Source organism: Plectropomus leopardus, chromosome 9 (genome assembly GCF_026936395.1).
Source record: "Plectropomus leopardus strain MGB_pleo_1.0 chromosome 9, ASM2693639v1, whole genome shotgun sequence".
Lineage (NCBI taxonomy): Eukaryota > Metazoa > Chordata > Actinopteri > Perciformes > Serranidae > Plectropomus > Plectropomus leopardus.
Genome location: NC_142184.1, coordinates 29,510,156 through 29,521,648, shown reverse-complemented (window position 1 = coordinate 29,521,648; position 11,493 = coordinate 29,510,156).

The window sequence follows — 11,493 nt, the reverse complement described above, 5'->3', positions numbered from 1 at the left end:
GAAGGGATGAAGCAGGAGAAAAGGAGGGCGGGGGATGTGAGGAAGTGGTGAGTGGGTGAGGAAAAGAGAATGAAGGAGAGTGACAGAGAACTGTGGGGGAAGGGGGAAATGAGCAACTGAAGAAGGTACTTGTATGGGAGAAATGGGGGTTGGTGTGTATTATGTGCATGGATGTGCGTACATGTGTGTGCATGTGTGTGTGATGGGGGATGGGTTGTGTGTAATGGGGGTAGGACGATCAGTAGGAGTGTTTAGTGGGTGTGTGTGAGAGATAAATGGGCAGGGAGACGTTATTGATGATAATTAATAGACGATGAAGGCGATTCATGGCCAGTCATTCTCCATTTAGAAATAATCTAAAGACTAAGGTATTCTTTTCTTTAGTAATATGTGGCGGACGGGATGCTGAAAGACATGGACAGTGTCATTTTTTTTATGCTGCCATTGCCAATTGCTCAATATTGTATGGAAATGCTAGCAAAGTTGTTGACTCAATCCAGTCTTTCTTTGTGATCTTGATATCTGAATTCATCCTCTCACTCATGAGTTGTTCTGCAGAGTTTATTTGTACCATCACTTTATCACACGTCCACCTGACCTTCAAGTTATGTAGAGAATTTTGGTCTTTCACATACCATTGATTTCAATGTTTCAGCGTGATTCCCAATTTACAATATATTCTGCTGAATATTCCTGTCGGACTAATTGTAAGTGGAAAGGAGCCACACATTTTTATGTTGATGGTTACATGCAAATGAATAAACTTTGTAAAGTAGGTAAAATTTCCAGTGTACAGAAGAGTACCTGCTCTGGATGAAGGTAAGGCTGAGGCACGTAGGTATCTTTCCACAGTGTGTTGTTTTTCCTGTTGCCCTCCAAAGATCTCAGTTAGAAGCATGAAGCCAAGAAAGCTCCATTCATGGGATATGAACTTGTCTTCCACATAATGGGGCCTGAAGAGCCAGCGCACCAAAGAAATGCAGCAGCCAAGTGGCCAACTTCTGACGGTTATGTAGTCAACCTCTGTGGTGAAAATGATAGTTTTTCCATTCATAGAAGTGAACAAATAAATGATTAAACAAAAGAAGCTGTATTTTATATATTTTAAAGAAGTAGTAAAGAAGATTAAAAAAAGAAAAGGGTTTAACAGAGTCCGTCTACAGAACTCAGACACCCAGAGTGCACTGAGTGAATCTGACAAAGAAGATCACATTCAGTCGCATATTTAGAATTGCAAATACAGTGTTAGGAAAATGAGGGCGGTTACCTCCACTGAGATAACTGATACTGGAACAAGGAACATTTGTCTCCTCTTCCCAGCAACAGCAAGTGTCCTCACACACAGATGAAACTTCCAAGGAAAGTTGGCCAGATGATTGCACAAGTTCACATGAGTTAACTTCAGGTCAAATCAAAAGTAATATAACTGATTAAGGTGAATATATAGGTAAAGGACAATTTTTGTCTCTACAACTTCAAGTTTAGCACTTTGCTACTTTGAATTGGGATAAAATAATGTAATCTAGGTGCTCTTCTAGACCTGCTAAATGTCATTGGTCCAAATAGATCAAGTCATGATAGTGAAAACAGTCATTATGCAGAGGTTTAGGCATGCATTTTTTTTTTTGGGCCCCATGGCATGACGGACGGACCCAGTCTGTTTAGTTCCCCCATTGATCACTATGTAAAATTGGCTTCAAAGCCTGGTGCTGTGCCTGGGAGCTTGGTTGAGAATGACGAAAAAGACACTTAGAAATCTTATTTGAGTGTCACTTACTTGTAGAAAGTGGGATTCGCCTTGGATCTGATTTTTAAAAATTATGTTTTAGGTTGTATTTTACTTTTATTTTAGATACAATCTAGATGTCCTTCGAACCCCCAAAAAATGTAGACTTGGGCAGTCCAAACAAGGCCTTGGTTTGGAGTCTCAAACCCACACTGACTCTTTGTAACATTTGCCATGCTCTGCGATTATCCCCAGCCCAGACATACAGAACTGAAACCAATGTAATGCCGCTACACAATTACTTGACATGTCAGATTTTTTTTTTTACCTTAAATAATCAGTCTAAAAATAACTTTTGAATGCAGAATGTTTTAATTCCAAAGTCTGTCAGCACTAACCTTTTATGCCAACAACCCAAGGTCTGATTTCATTTTGACAACCTACATAAATGTTCTCTTTCTTATTTCTTTTCTATTTTCTGTATTTCTTTCTTGCCAGAGTCACCTTTAAATATTTTGTCCAAGAGATCGCTCGCTTTTTACCTGAACTCTCCCTTTCAAAATCCCTCAGACAGAACTTCTTGCCATGAGTCTCTCATAAAGTACCCTTCCCCACGGCTTTAGTACTGTCAGTTTTTTCTAATGAAACAAAGTAACAGAGAACATGTACTCTGTAGTTTCATCTTGCTCTCACCCTCTAACTCCTTAGCAGTAAAATATCTGAGCCTGGGTTACTTGGACTCCAATGCACAACAGTTAACATTCTTGTCTTTCCAGAATAAATGCAATGCTTTTCATATTAGAAAGTGGAAACTTTCAACATTTTTTGTGCAGCCTAGCCAGCCCCGAAGGTAGCAGAAACAAAGGATCCTGTAAAGAGTGATATTTCTTGCTTTCTCTTCACTGCGTTTGATGAACTCAAGCAGGCTGCATCATATACGTTGAATCATGGAGGAATTGCGGCTTTAAGATCTCTGACATGAAATCATAGTTACGAGTTAGTGTTTGACAGCGTGAAAATTGAAGCGTAACCGAGCGTGTATGTCTTGTGTGTCTTCTATCTACATTTACAGTTTGTGCGTGTTTCTGCGCGCACATGTGATTTGTGTGCTTGCGCGTGAGTTAGTGTCACTGTAATTGAGACCTTTTAGCATCGCATGACATTTTATGAAGGGTATAAAACATGGGGACCCTATCTGGATGGAGGAGATTCTGATTGGATGAGCATCAGGGAGAGGGCTTGACTGGCATTAAATTAATATGTGCCACCTGATCTACATCATCTGTCACAGTGATGGCCTGGCTGCAGACACGGAGAGAAATACATACAGGCAGACACGTTTTGGTGTGTGAGATCAGTCAAAGGAGGATATTAAGGCTGAATTAAATCTGTGGTGCTGTCAGACTGCTGGAGACCATACATAAAACTGACTGGTGTGGGGTGTGGCATGCTGCACTGATGCTGCGTGTGCATGAGCATGCGTGCATCCACTGCTGGCACACACACAGCTGAGCAGCTCATCGTTGCTTGGCGAGTATACGCCCGCTCAGCGGTTTGCGCTCTGCTCCCTCCAGTCCCCATATATATAAACCTTCAGGCGTGGCGGGACGATAAATCACACGACTAACAGAGCGAAAGACCCCGTCTGCTGTGAAAAGATGGCCTTTCATGAATATATATGGAAAGAGCGTGTGTATCTTTGCCAACTCGCCATCTCAAGTCTGTTCTCCCTGACATGATTGAAGATTGAGTGATTATGTGACGATGGTGGTGGCACACCCGCTGTTGAACAGTGGATGCGCACACACACACACACACACACACACAGAGGCAGATATGTGCACTTGACATGCATAATTTGGAGATCATGTATGTGAGGAGAGCAGAGACTGAAACACACAGAGAAAGATTTGACTTGAGTAACAAACTCTCACACGCCCACATTCGCGCTCACACTCGCACTACAGCTGCTGTCTGGCCGGCAACATCCATCTTCCACCAGATCAGGGAGAGTGACAGATTGCTCTCCAGGTGGCTGATCGAAGGGCCACTGGTGCCAGTTAGCCAATCACAGCAGGAGAGGATCAAGCCAAATAGCTCAACCCTCAAGACCTTAATAACCCACCCCCACCCCACCACCCCACCCACACACACCCCAGTTCACCCCCTTGTCCCATTGCTCCCTGTCCACTGCTGTCTAAAGCAGTGTCTGGGGACTGGTGTTAGTGAGTTTTACTCTGAAGATCAGATTGGTTGACACAAGTCACAATTTTTGTCTTCTTCATGTACCCCTGTTAGTATCTAGTCACACAGATAGTTTTCACATTAGATGTGTGTGCGCCAAAATTTGTGTCATGTGCAAGTATCTTTTTCAAGATGCCTGCAAGGAAGTCTTTGGTGAGGCCCATCCACCTTTCCATCTGCCTGCCCTATAAGTGCACTCCTTGTATTATGTGGTTATCGGCAAAGTTATGAAGCAGAGCGGAGCTATTAGACAAGTTCAGAGTAAGAACTGGCTGCATTCTTACACTATTCTATTTCATGTTAATTACGTATTGTTATTATTTCTGAGTTACTTTGTACATGTGTATGCATTGGCAGGTATGTGTATATGTAAGTATGCATACATATATGTCTGCTTTTATGTGTATATGTAGGCTAGGTATATGTATATGCATATTATTTTTGTATCATGTCATCATCATCATCATCATCATCATCATCATGTCATGGACCCGCTATTTAAGAACCAGGTTCTAGAAGTTCAGAGTTTGTGGAACAATCTTTTAAAATTTGCAATAGTTTAATAATGATATCCTACAGCAAATTGTTTGGATCTAAAGCAGTGCCTTTTGCTAACAGAAAAATATATTCACATTGTGCTATTGACAAGACATTTTCCCTCAGATCCCTGTCTTTCACATAGAAGAAAAAAAGGCAAGCATGATAACAATGAACTTCCACTGAATTATCCTTCGGTCCCCGTGTGCCTCCACCCACTTCCAACTACAAAAGCATCCCTTTTTTTTCTACTTCTCTCTCACACCCCACATTTTCTCCCTGTATGCCTTCACACCACAACAGCACCTCCAACTCAATCAATCCACCCATTTTCCTTTATATCATACGCCAAAATATTGACTGGTTTCTCCAGCCGTTTACTTCTCCTCTGTTCTTCTCATTTTTATTTCAAATCAATCTTTTCATTATTTCTATCTCAATTTAATCTCTTTCATTTTAATGATCTCCTCTCCTTGCTTTATGCTGCTTCATATCTCCCATTTCTCTAAATTGATTTCACTTTTACCATGTATTTCCTCCTCTTCCTGTCACCTCCCATCTCTCCATTCTTCTGCCCACCAGCTTTTCTATCATTTCTATTCTCTCTATTATCTCTCCCTCCCTGTGTATGCTGTCTCTTTCTATTGGCTTTCATTATCAGACAATAATCACCCCACCCCTCATTCAGTCCAACCATTCTTACAGCAGTGTGTCTTCTCACTTCCTTCTCCACCCCCTCCATTTTCCCTTCTTCCATCTCTCTGCCCTATGAAGCCACCTCCATCACTCCATCCATCCTTATTTTCTCTGTCTTCTCTCTGTCTTTGCTCTCTGGTACAGTGTACCCTCTCAACCATCTCTCCGCTCTCACGTTAACCCCTCACCTCATTACAGAATCATCATCATCAGCTCCCCAACTCTCACACCACAGCACATTGGGGAAGAAGCTGCATCCATGGCAACGACACAAACACTGTTGCCGTGGCAGCCCTATCAGCTAATTGAGGCAATTCTCTCCTCATCCCCTTCCCCCTCCACTTTTCCATCCCTCAATCATCTTCTTCTCCCCTCCCCCCTGACTATTTCCTGATATTCCTGTCCCTCGTTGCTTACCCTGTCTTCTAACCTTCGTCTAATTTTTCTTCCACCTACATTTTTAACTCACTCCACATCCTCCCTTCCATTATTTTCCAATGCTTTTTCCATCACACTCTTTATTTTTTTTCCTTTACTAAAACATTCTTTTATCAAGTCAATTAACCCCTGGAAACCTGATAAGTGATATGGTGATTTCTTTAAAAAAAAAAAAAAAAGGCGAAAAGCAACTTAACAAGACATGACATGACCCAAAATTTAGCAAGAAATTAGTTAAAAGGAACGAAAGAGGAAAAGTGAAAAACAAAAACACACAAAATACCTTAAAATTGAAAAAAACAAATCATAATTTCAAATATTTAATTATAATTATATTGTTACATTCTTCTATAGTTAAAAAGAAATCTTATAATTTCATTCCCTTTTTTAAAATCAATTTTCAGATATTTTTTCTTGTCACCTTTTACTTATTTCTTGAAATTTTTGAAGCATTTCTTGTCAAGTTGTTCATTGCCTTTCCCACTGTTTGAAAAAAAAACAATAATCAAACCACTTTGCTCATGTTTCTTGTGAGAGGCGTTTGAACACAGCACAAGAAGACTCATGTTGATCCAGTTTTCAAAGGGTGTACTCTATATTGACTGCCATTGCATTTGTTTGTATTTTAAAATTTTCCAGTGATTTATAATAATGGATGACTCAGAGAATCAGATCCAGGTGAACTTGTTCCAAGATTGTCTTCAGCCAATTATCACTTTTTTTTCATATTTTTGTCTCTGCTTATTCACTCCACCCATTTACAATATCCCAGGAAAATCATTGTATGCATTGAATTGTAATTGTAATTCAGTCATCGTAAGTAGAACATAGAAAATTAACTGGAATAACTAAGAGATTAGGAGGAGCTCAGCCTGATTTTGTGTCTTGAACTACATAAATAGTGGATGAAAAATGGTCAACAATCAAAAGAAATATAAAAAAAAAAAGCAAAACACTGCCTATAACTTCAGAGTGAAAAATTACTCATTGGCATTTGATCTGCTCAGTAATACTCAGTAATTAATTCAGTACTTAAACTGCCATTCGAGATCTGCTGGCTTTATCACGTTTTTTTTTTTTCATTTTATTGCTGTAGTCTTGTTGACCTTTGGTATACACGTGTTCTTGCCACTTAGTTTGACTGTTTTAGCCCTTTCTCTGTTTGGCATGTTTTTAAATTTTCATTTTATCATTCCCTTAGTTCCTAGCTTTGCTTTGTCTGTCAAAGCACTTTGTAAACTTTTTTTTTTAAAGGTGCTATATAAATAAAGTTATTATTAGTATTACTCAGTGCCCTTCAAAAATGTTGTGAAAAGTTTTGTAGAGAAACTGGTGAAGAAGAAAGAATGCACACTGTTATTGTGCATTTATGGCCATTAAATGAGTTGTGCAAGCCCCATGATCCACGTTTCAGATTCAGTTGTGTGTTCAGAGTGTCAGCATTTAACGTGGTGGTAGTTAAAGATGTAGAAGTATCGCTTTGTATGAAATTTAGATGAGGATCCTCTCATATTTTTTTTTTTAAGATGGAGAAAAAAGTCCTCCAGGATCTTTTTTAATGTTTTTTTTTTTTTTTTTTTAAATAAAACAAGCAATCTGGTTTTGTACAGCTACCTTGTCATCACAGGGGCAGCCCCTCCCTGCTAAGAGGACATAATGATGCAAATAAGCTGGATGACACTGATGATGCGAAATAACACATTTTTTTGTAATCCGGCAGATTTTTGCTCAAATGCTGCCATGGGGGGCACCTTAACACTGTTCATCTGCCAAGTATCCCTGTAATGTGCAATTTGGTGATGGTGTAAGACTCTCATTTAATTTCTCACTACTTGAAAGAACTTGAAAACTGACTTGGTGGAGTGTCGAAAAACCAGGATTTATACGTCTGTATGAAGGGGTTGGGCTGTAGCCTAAATCTGCTGCAGCTACCTCAAGAACTGTGATTGGTCAGCATGGGCTTCTACTGTTTTCTCCTCTCAGTTTCTGAAAGCGATTAAGACAGACTCAGACAAGACTAACTTTTCAGTAACACTTTACATCAAAGCCATTTTAAACAGCAGACCTTCTAGTGCTCTCTTGATTGAAATAGCGTGAACAGCAATCGCACAATGACTGTCTGTTTGTCAGTAATGGGACATGATGAAAATATGTTACCTGGATGTAACTACAGCTCTATAGATAAGTGTTTAGCTGGCCATCACTCTATCACAAAGGAAATACAAGTATGTAAACACAGTTAACTGTGGGGAATGTAATTATGTATATCAACTATAAATTAGAAACTATGGTATAGGTATCTATGCTTGGACTCCTGTTAACCCCTTGTGTCAACTATAAATCTGCCTTTAGTGTGATCACTCAGTCCATTCACATGATGTCTGAAAAAGTTAAATTATTGTCTTAGTCCGACTAAAAGTGGACTTTTAAAATACATGTAAACATTTCTAAAATTGTACTAAGTTGAATTTTCCAAAGTTGGACCAAAACAACTAAATAATGTGCTTGGGGTTGATCTGCTCTTTCATGTATACGCCTCAACTGGACTTGACCCAGAAGTCAAACACCATAAATTCACAGAATAAAAAATGGAAGAAAAATCACTGAAAAATTAGCCATGTTTTCACCGTTTGACATGCATATTATTTGCCGCTTGCAAACCTGTTTGGTATGTGATGTAATAGGTAAGCTAGAAGGAGGTCTAACAACTAGCTGAGAGGGGGAATATCGCCACCCACTGTAGCAAAGTCGGACATTGATTCTCCCTCTTTGTTTGTACACTGGGAAAAGGACAGTACTCCATTTAAATGGCTTAATCATGGTATAACGTAGCTCCACCTAACTGTGCATGTAAACGCACTGACTCCTACCAGCTGCCATTTTTCATCGGATCTGTGCCATGTTAGCTAGCTACAGCTGATAGAGCAACATGATGTGTGAAGTAAAAAAAAAATAAATAAAAAAAAAAAGTTTTGCAAGGTGCTTTTTTTAAATGCTGGAAATGTCCATGACATTATCATGACATGAAAGCAATGACATATTTTTAAGCTACCTTTTGTTCATACATGCTATCCACTTCCATCCTCCCCCTCCCCCTCCCACTCATTCTAAACAATAATGGTGTTAGTGGTTCCCCTTCCTCCTCTCATTCACTGAAGAAGCACTTCAGGTTTTCCCCCTCATGGCCACCAGAGACCACATGCACTGATGTTACGGGAAACACAATTCCCCGGTGTGCGATGGCTGTGTAGCGTGTCATTCAGTGTGATTGCTAAGGGGCCTGCTGGGCCCCTCAGCCACGCGACAGAGCTTTGAGGCTTTAAAGATGTTTTATGCTCTAAGGACATTTGCTTATGCAAATGCTCAGGTTTATTAAAATAACCTGCCTCACAGCCCAATGAAGGATTCAGTGCATGTAAGAAATACTGGCTGGTGTAATTAAATGAGCGTGAAGCATAACCTCAAAGGCAGGACAACAAAAAGCAAAAGATGGATCTTATCTTATAAAACAAAAATAAAATAAATTAAACAAGCTTGTACTTATAACATAAACTGATTGATCGCTTTTTAATAAACTGAAACATTGGACTGAATTTTATAATTAGGCACACACAAAAAACACTGCTAATGTGTGGGAACAGTGCAATGTTTTCAAATGGGTGTCTTGTACCCAAACCATCCGAACCACCAGACTGCGGAGCAGCTTCTTTCTGAGACTTACAAACTCCTCATTTAACGGCAAAAGATGTGGCAGGATTTAGGGACACATATTAATTTCATTTTTTTCTTAAACTACGTTTAAAAAAAAAAAGACAAATAAATCTACCTTGTACCTTGTGTACTTTGATGAAAAACCGCAGGAATTCTGCTTTCATTATTGTATTCTACATGCTAATATGTCAAATAGTGTTCAGCACAAAGAGAATAAGGAATGCATGTTTGTGTTTGCACGTAAATGCATACTTAATTAGGTACTATGCATATTTTTGCTGATGCCTGAATGTGTATGTGTGTCAGTGCATTTGTATATGTTATTTCTGTGCATGCAGAGAAAAAGAAAGCTCAAATGCGTGAGCGAATGTAAGCCAAACTCGTCATGTTAAGGAGCTGCTTGCATGCACTCTCAAGTGATTCTCTGGGCCAATTACTGGGAGTGCCTGCATTGCATGTTGGGGAGGGTACCCATGCCAGTGTGTGGTAAATACATGCGCATGCCACACAAATGGATGGCTAAATGCACAGTGCCACTGGGGAGTTTCGAAAAGCTCAGAGAAGGAAGTGTCACATCATCGGGAATTCTCTTCAGCCAAGGGAGCTTGGCCCAAATGAAAGAGAAAAAACACAAATGTGTTGTCATAAATTATCAAATAAAGAATTCCTCATGTAATTTAATGCATGATTCACACAAATTATGATGTGATCTTATCCACGTTCACATTGATCCCAAATGACAACCCTCAAAAAGACCAGTTACAAAGCAAATGTGGGAAATGCAACGTCCTTTAAACGCAAGTTCTCCTTTTGAACATAAGAGAAAATCAGCAGGGGACTTTTGAGCAACTGAGATTGAAGCAGGTGAAAATTTCAGTGGGAGTGCACAGGGCATGACAAGGCGGGCAACGTGTGTTTGAAAGTGAAAAGAGAGAGACAAGGGGGGAGTATGTGTGCGAGTAGCTCTTGTTCAGCACTGGTCTTATCTACCTTGCACAGATGTATTTCTCTGCCTCTTTCTATGTCTCTGAACAAGCCTGTGTCCACACACGAGTGTGTGCGTGCACGTGTGTGTGTGAGCGGAGCTTATCTCTTTGGCCACTCAGCTGGAAGGCACCCTATCACATGCAGAGCACAATGCAGAAGAAACAGCAGATCGGCTGCCCATAGCGTTTCTGCTTTACGCTAGGATGATCTGAATTCACCCAGATGTTATGGTTAAGGAGGCCCGCAGAATATGATATCATGACTTACGGAAATGCGCTGAGCCAGGGAGGAGATACTTAACTGCTGGATTATTCAGCAGTGGTAAAACAGTAAAATACTGGTTTTCCCTGGACTCAAATTTGAGTTTTACAGCATGCAATAGAAGCTAAATGGAATGGAACTGTTTTCTAGCTACTGATTGTCTCAAAAGTGCTTTCTGGTGCAGGATTATGGACTCTGAGAAATCTGTAAAATCCCTTCAGTTAGCAGATCATCCAAGTTAGCATGTTGCTGTGTAAAGCACATTACATTACTTTACACAGCAAACACTATACATACTTGATACAACTGCCTGTATTGCCTGTGGCTCCTTGCACAGTAGCCATGGCCACCAGCGACCACCACCACAACTAGAAAAGCACTATACAAATGCAAGTCCATCAGTTTATCTGCATTTTGTGGGCTAATTATCAAGTGTTGCTGATAGGGTAATGTGCTCACATCGGGGTGTTGACTCTTCCAGATTATTATTACATGGGTACTTACCAAAGAAATCAATAAAACAAACAATATATTGATTTTAAAAGGATTTTATTGCTTTCACTATATCTATGAGCAAAACTGTATCCATAACCATATCCATAACAATCCTACTCCTACTCAGTCTGCTTGGCAGAAATAACACAATGCCGTAATTGACGTACCAGAATCAAGATTTAAGAAAGCAGTAAAATGCCATGTAAAGACAGATACTGAACATGGTAGCCACATTTGCTACACATCAGCATGTTAGCATTGCCATTGCCATTGCAAGCATGTTAGCATACTGACTTAAGCATTGAACTCAAAGCATAGCTGTCCAACTCAGGGTAGGCTACTGATATCTACTATCTACTGATACCATTAGTGCTTTCCTTTCCCAAAATTTGAAATGT